Source organism: Macaca mulatta, chromosome 8 (assembly GCF_049350105.2).
Source record: "Macaca mulatta isolate MMU2019108-1 chromosome 8, T2T-MMU8v2.0, whole genome shotgun sequence".
Lineage (NCBI taxonomy): Eukaryota > Metazoa > Chordata > Mammalia > Primates > Cercopithecidae > Macaca > Macaca mulatta.
In genome coordinates, this window is record NC_133413.1 from 153,765,001 (window position 1) to 153,776,052 (window position 11,052).

An 11,052-nucleotide genomic window follows, 5' to 3' on the forward strand; every position below is an offset into this window, starting at 1 on the left:
CAGCCCTCCCTGCAGGTGGAACGCACCCTCTCTTGCTGGTCTCTGTCTCTGTCCTGGAATCTTCATCCTTCCCCGATGTGTCTGTCTGTGGGTCTCATGTGGGTATCTGGGGTCCCTGCTCCCTCCTTCTCTCTGGGTCTGTGTCTGCCTTCTCCCCACCAGCCCCACAGCCTCTGAGAGGCCTCCTCCCTCTCTGTTGCTGGGGGCCCTCCCCTCAGGGTGCCCCTTGGGGCTGTCTGTTCTCACACCTGGAAGGATCTGGGATGCCCAGGGCTGGGCATCCAGTAAAGCCAGGCAGGCCCTCAGGGCCACCAGGCGCCTGGGAAGGGGTTGTAGCTGCCCCTGGGTGCGGAGGTCACAGCCGCTCCCATGCTTCGACCTGGGGCCAAGGTGGAGCTCAGGGACCAGGGATTGGGTCCTCCTGCCCAGCCTGGGCAGCGCTGAGTGCCACTCACAGCAGTGGGTGGCAGGCCTCAGCTCTGTCCCCTGCCCTAGGGCAACGTTGGAGTCCCCTCGGGCCTCTGGGTCCGTGGAGCAGTGTCTGGTGGGGGTTGAGGTGGGAGGAGGTGCTTCTCCACGTCCGTGCTCACTCCGTGGCCTCTGCTGGGTGGACGCCCCTCCCCCAGGCCCAGCCAGGCCCTCACCTGTCTGATCGATGTTGGGGCACATCTGATGCCGGAGCGGATCTCCTGACCCAGACCTGGCCTGCCCCCTGCCGCCCCCACCTCATCAACCTCATCAATAGCAGATCATCCGGCCTGGTGCTGCCTTCAGCCCCCTGGGGAGCTGGGGCAGGAACAGTGGCCTGGCCCTGGAGCCATAGCAGGGCGCCATCCTGAGAGACAGGTTGGGCAGCCAACTGGTGGCACAGGGCTTCAACACTCAGCCCATCTCCCCAGTGGATTCTTAAGCCCGGCAGGGCAGCCCCCCCAAGGCTGCCTGGGGCCTCCCCCAGGCCTCACTCCTGGGACTTTAGCACAGACATTTGGGCCACTGACCCTCAACAGGACTCTGAGACTGGGCCAGCCGGGGCCTCTGCAGGAATTCCTGGGCACGTCGCTTTCAGTTTGGAGAATTGCTAACAGGCAGGGCGGCCCCAGAGCGTGTGGGGCTGTGGGGCTGTGGGGCTGTGGGGCTGTAGAGCGGGTGGGCCCCCATCACAGGGTGTCCACAGGGAGGCCCAGTGGCCCTGCCCAGTTAGAGAGCCCATGGCTCACTGTCCCCAGGAAGAGGGTTCAGAGCTCCTCACTGGGCCTGCCCGCCACCTCCATTATTGCCCTTAGCACTCCTGGCTGGGCAGTTCACACGAGGCACAAAGGCCAGGGATGCACAGATGGGACAGAGAAGAGATTTACCCACCTGGGGCCAAGGCCTGGCCCACGAAGCATGGCAGCCAGCGGGTAGTGCTGTGGTGAGGGTGGACGTGGGCCACCCAGCCTCCACAAGCCCATCCAGGGCAAAGAGTGTCTGTTCCTCCCAAGTGAAGGCTGTGGCCAGGACAGTGGAGCAGTTGGTCACGGGCAGCTTCCCTGGGAAGGGCCCTGGGGGCTTGCAAGTAAGGGAAGAAATCCAGGCCCCTGCCCCAGCAGGATCCTAGCGGTGTACTTCTGGGCTGGGGTCCTGCCTCCCACTCCTGCAGAGTCTCCTCCGCTGGGGTTCCCTTCCTCTCTGTGTGCACAGCTGACTTCCTTTCCTGAGCCGTGGCGATCCCAGCACGTCCAGAGCAGATGAGGGAGTGGGACAAAGCGCGAGAACTGGGGTTCACCTCTGCTAGGGTCTCCTCTTTGTGCGTTTGTAATGGATGCGTGAGTTCCCCTGAACAGGGAAAGGCTTTTTCTTTTTTTTGCAAGGTCTCGCTCTGTCACCCAGGTTGGAGTGCAGTGGCACGATCATGGCTCACTGAAGCCTCTGCCTCCTGGACTCAAGTGATCCTCCCGCCTCGGCCTCCCAAGCATCTGGGACCACAGGTGCGTGCCACCACACCCAGCTAGCTTTTTAAATTTTTTGTTGAGAAAAGGTCTGCTTATGTTGGCCAGGCTGGTCTTGAACTCCTGGGCTCAAGTGATCCTTCTGCCTCAGCCTCCTAAAGTGCTGGGATTGCAAGCATGAGCCACTGTGCCCAGCTAATTTAAAATTTTTTTTTAACTTTTTTTTTGAGACGCAGTTTCGCTCATTGTCCAGGCTGGAATGCAAAGGCAGATCTCGGCTCACTGCAACCTCTGCCTCCAGGTTTAAGCGATTCTTCTGCCTCAGCCTCCCGAGTAGCTGAGATTACGGCCATGCGCCACCACTCCTGGCTAATTTTGTATTTTTAGTAGAGACGGAGTTTCACCATGTTGGCCAGGCTGGTCTCAGATTCCTGACCTCAGATGATCCGCCCACCTCGGCCTCCCAAAGTGCTGGGGTTATAGGTGTGAGCCACCACACCTGGCCTGATTTTTTAACTTTATTTTTGTCTTTTGTAGAGACAGGGTCTCACTCTGTTGCCCAGGCTGTGGTAAATCCTTGAATAAGTTTGTGTGTTTCTGGGTTGTGGGTTTTATAATGCACATAACGTGTGAGCTCAGCTGAACAGATAAGCACTTAAATAGACAAAGAAGAAAACACTTGAGACTTGTTTACTATCCACTCTGGGAACCTGGGTTTTTGCTTGCCCTGGAAGAGGCTGGGTCCCAGCCGTCTATTCTGCAAGCCCTCCATCCCTATGGGCTGGAGGAGTGAGGGGACCTGCCCAGGGGCAAGTTCTTGGTGCACAGGTACCAGGATGGAGTTACCCAAAGGGGAGAAGCACAGTCCTCCCTGGGAAGGGGCAAATGCAGAGGGTTTTGAAGAATGAATAGGAGTTCTTTAGGCTGACTGAAGAAGCTTGAAACAGCATGGTGTGGGGAGGTAGGGAGGAGGGAGAGGAGGTCAGGTAGGCCAGCTCCTCCTGGGGGCCGCAGAGGAGGTTTTGGCAGGGCCAGAACTTGGGGCAGGTCACCTGGTCACCGTGGGGAGTGGGTTGGAAGAGCAGCTGAGAGGTTTCCTGGGACCCTGATACAGCCCCTTCGGTCCGGGGACTGGACTTGTGCTCTTATTTTAGCACCCAGAGAAGTCCAGAGACCTGTCCAGGGTCACATAGCACTAGAGACCTGGCTCGGTGGGACCTAGACACTCACCTACTGGCCTGTTCAGGGCTGTCTGTTGAGGCTTGACGGGGAGTCCCCGAGCGCAGGCCCGGCCCCTGCCCCCAGCATCCCTTCCCTGCCCTGGCACAGTGTCTAGGGGTGCACAGGGGGGCTGGGAGGAGGCTGGGTGGGCCCTGCCGTGGGGGGGTCGCATTTGGCTGCTCCCCCTCCCCGTGGCTGACTTGCGAGGAGGCTGGGATTGATCTGTTCTTGGAACTGGCGTTTGTGAATATTCCTAAAGAGGAAAATCAATCAATTATCCCGGAGCAGGGCCATTTTTCTAACTGGGAGAACAAGCAGTTTTATGCACCTCGGAAGAGCCTCCCAGGGTCGATCGTGGCCGGGCCGAGCCAGCCGCCCTCTGAATCTCTCCTGGACTGGCGGTAGCCCCCGTCTCTGCAGGCAGCCCTCCCACGGCCTCACTCTGCCTGCTGCCAGGTCAGCATCCCCCACCTCTGTGTGGCAGGGAAGCCCAAAGACGCCTGCCGGGGCTCCAGGAGGGGAGTTGAGGCCCCTCAGTGATTGGACCGAGGCAGAATCGCTCCTTCTGTTGAGCCCCAAACCCCACTGCCAAGACAGGGCCCCAGGCCTGAAGACCTCCCGCCAACCCGAGAGTCCCAGGCATGGGGATGCTCCCACTCCAGCCTGCCCTGTCCCAGACTCCAGCCCAGTGAGGGTGCAGAGTGCAGGGCAGGTGCAGACAGCAGTGGCCGCCTGCCAGGCCGGGAAGCTCCAGTGGTCTGAGGGTCCCAGATTCCACCGTCAGCGAGGGAACGCCTTCCCCGCAGCCCCAGCACTGACTCCTCTGTTCCAGGAGCTGGACCCTGCCTGCATGTGGCACCTGCCCCCAGCCCTGCTCTTCCCAGAGCCCTTCTGGCCTGGGCCTGCCCTCCGGGGACTCCCAAAGGGTGCCGGGCTGCAGGGCCCCGCCCATGCCCTTCTGTGCAAACCTTGGGTGCTCTCCCCTCCCACCGTCCCCTCCTGGACTGTCACCGTTCCTCCTAGGGGGCAGTGACAGAAGGGGCCCACCTACCCATATGCCCCCCAGTTCCCTCCATCACCCCGACCCTGGAAGGAGGGTCAGGCTGGACTCGTGAGCCCCAGGACAGACTGTCCCGAAAAGGTCACCTCCCGAGCCCAGTGTCCCACTCAGACAGAGCTGGGCCTCCATAGAGGACCCCACAGGACAGCTTGATTATTTAAAATTGTGATTATGGTAAAATGTGTTACGATTTCAGCCATCTCTGAGGGTGCACCCGAGTGGTGTGAAGCGTGCCCACATCCTCATGCCTCCAGAATCTTCCATTTTCCCAAACCGACTGTTCCCATGAAGCGCTCCCTCCCCAGCCCGGTCCCCGGTCCCCACCCTAATTCTCGGAGCCTCAGAGCCTCAGGTCACTGGGGTCACAGCGTGTGTCCTGTGTCCGCCACCTTCGCTCAGCGCAGGGTGTCCCCGAGGGGCTCTGGCGAGGGGTGGGCATCCTTCTGGCTGGCAGGTGGCAGGAGTCCCTCACCTAGGAAGGGCAGTGGAAGCCAGAAGCCCTGAGGGTGAGGGTTTGAGGGCGGATGTGTGGGGGTGGGGCCGCAGTAACTACCGGCCAGCAGCAAATGGACAGCTCACGGCGGCCAGCAGAGAGCGTTTTTAATGGTCCCTAAAGCCCTTGGCCAGTCAGCGCTGAGCTCAGCATGCCCTCAGTGAGCCTGGGAGGGGCGTGGGGCAGCCCGGGACCACCCCAGACATCTCCCACTGCCGCCTCTTCCCTGCCAGGGCCCCCAGAACCCACCCAAGAACTCAGGGGCAGGGCACAGAGCCCTGTGGGTCCCCAGACCCCGGCGTTGACCCTTCCACGCTGGGCCAGAACTGCCCTGCCCTTGGGGGCTCTGCAGGGATACTCGGAAGCTCCGCCAGCACCCCCGCCCTATTTGTCACAGGGCCCATTAGGTGCTGACAGTTGCTTCCCCATCTGCCTGGCTGGGGCGGGGCTGAGGTCCCCGGAGCCCGTCCATCTTGGACCCTGGGGTCTTCCTCTTCCACCTCCGTCTGTGCTGGAGGCCTCTGAGGGCAGCCTCCCCCCAGCCCAGGCTCCGGGGCTGTCTTCCGAGAAGGACAGCAGGGAGGAAGCGTGGGAGGAGGCGGCTCCCCGGCCAAGAGGGCAGCGCAGGGCGGTCCTAGCACCACCATAGTCCAACCCTGGGGATACCAGAACCCGGGGACACCTGCCTGGGCTGGGGGAGCCCGGAGCTGATTTGTTCGCTCTCCCGCCCCAACAAAACTCACTCAGCCGGGGCTTTGGGCCTCAGCTGCCGATCACCTGGGTGAGAGGGTTCGTGGGAGGCCAGTCAGGCTCCAGGCAGCCCAGACAGGGTCCAGCCACCGGCCTTGTGGGACTGAGCCACCGTTGGCCCTGGGTGCCAGGTGCTGGGGAGAGAGCCAGCGGCTCCCCGGGGTTCCCCTTGGTTTAGTACCCAAGCCCAGCTGTGGGCACTGGGGGCCCAGGGCCTCTAGGAGCCTCCTCTGGGCCTGTGGGGAGGGTCTGGCAGCTTCTTCAGTCTTCCCAGAGGCTGTGGGCAGGCCTTGGGTGCAAGAGATAGCCTGGCCCGGCACTGCAGCTGCCCTGGGGTCAGGACTGCCTGGCAGGCTGTGATTTATTTATATGACCCAGCTTATTTATTTATAGGGTTCTTGATGGGAGGTGCGGGTCCTGGCCTGCACCCCAGAGATACGCAAGCCCCACTGCAGAGGGGCAAGGACGTGCCCCTGGGCCGTAGCCAATGCCCACTACTCCTCCGGGAGGCAGTCCTCAATTGCACACTCCCCTCCCAAACCCACCTTCTCCCTCGGTGGGGAAGCAGAGGCCACAGAGGTGAGCATCAGTGGAGGCATGTCAGGACACAGCACAGGGCACGATGATGACATCAGTCTGACGTCACCACATATGTCAAGCCCTGGCTCCAGGCTGCCCCCCACGCTCGCTGTGGACCTGCTGGCTGTGGCTCCATGAGGGTTGGAGTGTCACGGGCACTGGAGCTGGGCGGGGTTGAGGTGGTATAGACCCAGCCAGGCTCTGCGGCCACCAGACTCCCCTCCTGCCCTTCACACAGGGTCTCCAGATAAAATTCAGGACACCCAGGTACTTGTGAATTTTCGACAACCAATGAAATTTTTTTAAGTATAAGTATATCCCAAACAGTGCATGTAAGATATACTTACACTAAAATGGTTTTGCTGTTTTTTAAATCAGAAATCTAAATGTAACTCTGTCCCCTGGATTTCTGTTGCTAAAGCTGGCTGCCCTCCTGGCACTGGGCAAACACCTGCCCAGAAGCCCCCAGAGGACAGAAAGATCTCACCTTGGCAGGGGTGTGTCCCGGGAGGCTGGGACAGGCTGGCCACCTGTACATCACTGTCCTTGCCCTGTTTCCTCCATATTTCAACTTCCCACTTGCCCTGTGCTCCCGTCCCCGAGGCCCGGATTAATTTGAGAAGGACAATGTTTATATTAACCATTCATTTATTGACGTCTGCTTGCTGGGTCAATGGCCAAATTTATTGTCTCACAAGATGGGCCGCATTGAGCCGCGTGCAGCCTCCACCCTCCCCTGCCAGCCGGGGCGATCGGCCGCTGTCAATACGCAGACCGCTGACCTTGGGCCTGCAGTCTCTGCTGGGGGCTGGGATCTCCCGGAGAGGCTTCAGGAGCAGGGAAGGGGTGGGCAGTGGGGTTCACCCCTGCACCGCCCCATTGCTCTGCTTGACAAGGCCCACACTCACCCCCACAGCGAGGGGGGCACTGACACAGGCTGAGGGTCGGGCCCAGGCAGGGGGAGGGTACAAGCCCTAGAAGAGAGGCCCCTGCGAACCCGGGGCCACACCCCTGCTGGGCACCTGCTAAGGACCGGCTCAGGCTGCCAGTCTGATGGGGGAGGCAGTCACCAGATAGCCCTGTGAAAGACAAACGGTTTCGTGGACTGAGGAAAGGAGACTCTGGGGGTCCCAAGCCCCTGAGGAGACACCATCCATTTGGAACAGGGAGGGGCAGAGAAGCCTGGGGAGGGGACAGAAAACCTGGGGGCTGGTTGTCCTCCCCCACCCCGGGTCACTGGGCTGTCATCTGGGCAGAGAGGAGCACTAGGGACCTGCGATGGGGTGGGCACAGGTCTTGGGATACCCATGCCTGCAGGCCGGCCCCACAGGCTGGCTGAGGGTGGGAGGGGTGGGAGTGTGCCAGGCGCCCTCCAGCCCCGGGCATAGACCATGTGGGCCTTGTTCTCCCTCTGTCTCACGACGTCCTGTGGTGCCTTCAGGTGCCACTCCACACCCCTCTCCAGGAAAGACCCTGACCCCCAACTCCCAGGAGTCCCCCAAACCCTCATAACCTCAACAGACACACCTGGGAGCACTCCTCAGAGGAGCAGCTCGGGCACCCCAAGCTGAGGCCGGTGCCCACCCGGGCTGAGCCCAGACTCCCGTCTAGAACCACCGGGCTCTCCTGCTCCCAGACAGCTCAGTGCCTTCATTCAGCAGCCGGCCCTGCTGAGCGTCCCCCAAGCGCGGGGCCTGAGGAAGAGCTGTGACCCAGTGGACTAAGACCCCTGCCCTGCAGGGCCCAGCGGTGCGACTGGGTGGGGGCGGGTCCAGCCACAGTGTCCATCAGCAAGGTGGGAGGGGCTCGAGGGCAAGGTGGGGACCTGCAAGGGCGTGGTACGCACGCAGGGTCTGTGGACCCCTGTGCAGGGGTGAGCGGCTACAGGGCCGAGAGGAGGCTGTGCAGGGGTGACAGGGCATGCCAGTTGTGTGGGAGGTGGAAGAAGGGGATCCAGGGTGAGCAGCGGGCCCGAGATGGGGGCGTCTACTGGAGCCTCTTCCTGGCTGCCCAGCGCCAAGATCTCAGGGACACCTTGCCAGCCTCCCCTCTCCGGCCTTCCCTCCACACTCTGGGCTGTGCTGCACCCCACAGCCACCAGACGGCGCGCAGAGCCCAGCAGGCACACACGGCCTGGGGGGTGGCAAGGGAGCCTGGTCAATGGGCTCATGTGTTGGCCGGGGCAGGCAGTCAATGCCCTGGGACAGCAGAGGTGCTGATTAAGATGCCACACTTGAGTTAGAACCTCCTGCAAGCAGTGATGGGCAATTGATCAGCTTGTCAGGGGAGCCGGCCCAGAGATGAGGAGGGGAGGGGAGGGGAGGGGAGGGGAGGGGAGGGGACTTGTGGTGAGAGAAACAGGGTGGTGTGGGGGAGAGCGATGAGAAGAGACAGGGAGATGAAGAGAGACAGAGACAAAGGAAGGGCATATCCAGCGCCGTCTTGCCCACAGCCCGAGCGTTATCCCACCTGTGACCCAGTGCTGGGAGGAGGGTTGGGGACCCTTGGGACAGGTGGATCCCAGCCCCTCAGCACCCCTTGCCCGGCATCCCCTCCAGTGGGGTGGGGCATCCTGGCTTGCACGTCTTTCTCCTGTTTCCATTTGTATGTAGAATTTGTAGACTTTTTTGTTGAGCATTTTAAAATTTACAGAAAAGTGAACAGAAAGTGCAGAGCCGCTGCCTTGCCCTGGACCTGCCCCTGCGCCCGCCCCGCTAGCCCCACAGTGCTCCATTTGGCATCACTGACGAGCCGCAGCGCTCGCCCGAAGTCTGCACTGACACCTGGGCTTACTGCAGGTGTGCCACGTGGGTTCTGGTGCACACTGCTGTTTCGTGGCACCGCATGGAGGGGCGTCACCACCCCCAGCACCCCTGCTGCGCCCCCAGCCCTCCTCCTCCCGACCGTGGCAGCCACAGACTCTTCCCTTCCCGGTGGTGTCGCCTTTCCCAGAGTGCCTTCTGCTGGCACTCACAGCATGTGGCCCTTTCAGAGGGCAGCTTTCCCTTAGAAATGGGCCTCGAAGTCTCCTCCAGGTCTTCCCGGAGCTGGAGAGCTCCTTCCTCGTGCTGAGTAACATCCCCCTGTCTGGAGGTTTGGGGCTGATCTCCCCCAACCCCTGCTCCAGGCTTGGCACTGAAGGACGGAGCTGCCCTGACACCCACATGGGGGTTGGTCAGTTTCTGTTCATCTGGGTGAACACTGAAAGGCTGCTCCCCGACTGTGTGTGGTGAGAGTGTGCTGAGTGTCCTAAGCAGTGCCTAGCTGTCCTGCTGAGGCTGCCCCATCTGCACGGCCACTGGCCACTGCTGTCAGTGCCTCTTGCCACTCCCGCCTTCTCTTCGTGCTTCTCCGTGGCCAGCCACACAGCGTCCTCCTTTCAGCTTTAGACGTTCGCGCTTGCCTTCCTTCGACAGAACACGAATCTCCTGCCCCTGACCCCAGCTGCCTCTTGCTTGTCATCACCAGCTGTGGTCACAGCACCGGGTCTGGTTGGTCACCCTGGACAGCGTAGATACAGTGTAGACACTACCCACAGCCGTGGCGGCCTGCGGGCTGCACTGTCCTGAAGTCAGGCGTGCACTCTCTGTCTTTGTCTTGCTCTGTCTCTTCCTCTCCCTCTCTCTCTTGTCTCCATCTCTGTCTCCACCCCCACCCCTGTCTCTCTCCTGCTCACTCACCCCTCTCTGTCCTGGCCTGCACATGACCTGTCCCCACACTGAGTGTCAACAGCATGATTTCAGGACCTTTTGTTTTGGTTTGATTTCAGGACCTTTTGTTTTGGTCTCACTCTGTCGCCCAGGTTGGACTGCCATGGTGCACAATCACAGCTCCCTGCAGCCTTGACCTCCTGGGACTCCAGCGATCCTCCAGCAGGTGGGAGGTTCTGGAGGTGCCCCCTCTCCACCCCTGGGGCTGAAATCACCTTTCAGTCTCAGTCGGCCCCCACCTCGGCCTCCGGAGTAGCTGGGACTACAGGCTGGTGCTACCACACCAAACTAATTTTTGAATTTTGTGTAGAGGTGGAGTCTCACTAGGTTGCCCAGGCTGGTCTTGAACTCCCCAAGGGCTCCTGCCGCCTCGGCCTCCCAGGGTGGACTTCGGGCCTGCCTCTCTCCAGTATGTCCGTCATTCTGGGACGACACCCAGGGTGGACTTCAGGCCCTCCTCTCTCCAGTATGTCCGTCATTCTGGGACGACACCCAGGGTGGACTTCGGGCCCTCCTCTCTCCAGTACGTCCGTCATTCTGGGACGACACAGTCACTGCCCTGTGATGGTTTCCCCGGACTTTTCCTGGAACGCTCGTCTTCTTCCTTCCTGGTTTTCTCTCCCGTTTATGGAGTGCGTTGTCTGCTCGCTCCCTCAGAAAGGGAATGCGGGGCTGGGTGCTCATGCCTGTAATCCCAGCACTTTGGGAGGCTGAGGCGGGCAGATCGCCTGAGCTCAGAAGTTTGAGACCACCCTGGGCAACATGGTGAAACCCTGTCTCTACTAAAATACAAAAAATTAGCTGAGCATGGTGGCACATGCCTGTAATCCCAGCTATTCGAGAGGCTGAAGCACAAGAATCGCTTGAGCCAGGGAGGCGGAGGATGCAGTGAGCTGAGATTGCACCACTGCACTCCAGCCTGGGTGACAGAGTGAGACTCCGTCAAAAAAGAAAGAAAGAGAGAAAAGAGAGAAGAAAGAGAGAGAGAGAGAGAGAAAGAAGAAAGAAAAAGAGAGAGAGAGAGAGAGAGAAAGAAGAAAGAAAAAGAGAGAAAGAGAGAGAGAAAGGAAGAAAAAGAAAGAAAGAAACAAAGAAAGAAAGAAAAAGAAAGAAAAGAAAGAAAGAAAGAAAGAAAGAAAGAAAGAAAGAAAGAAAGAAAGAAAGAAAGAAAGAAAGAAAGAAAGAAAGAAAGAGAGAGACAGAGAAAGAAAGAAAAAAGAAAAAGGGAACTCGGAAGGCAGACCTCCCAGCCTTTGCCCACCCTAAAGCGTCTTCTCCAATCCCCATGGCAGCAGGTGGCCTGGCGGCAAT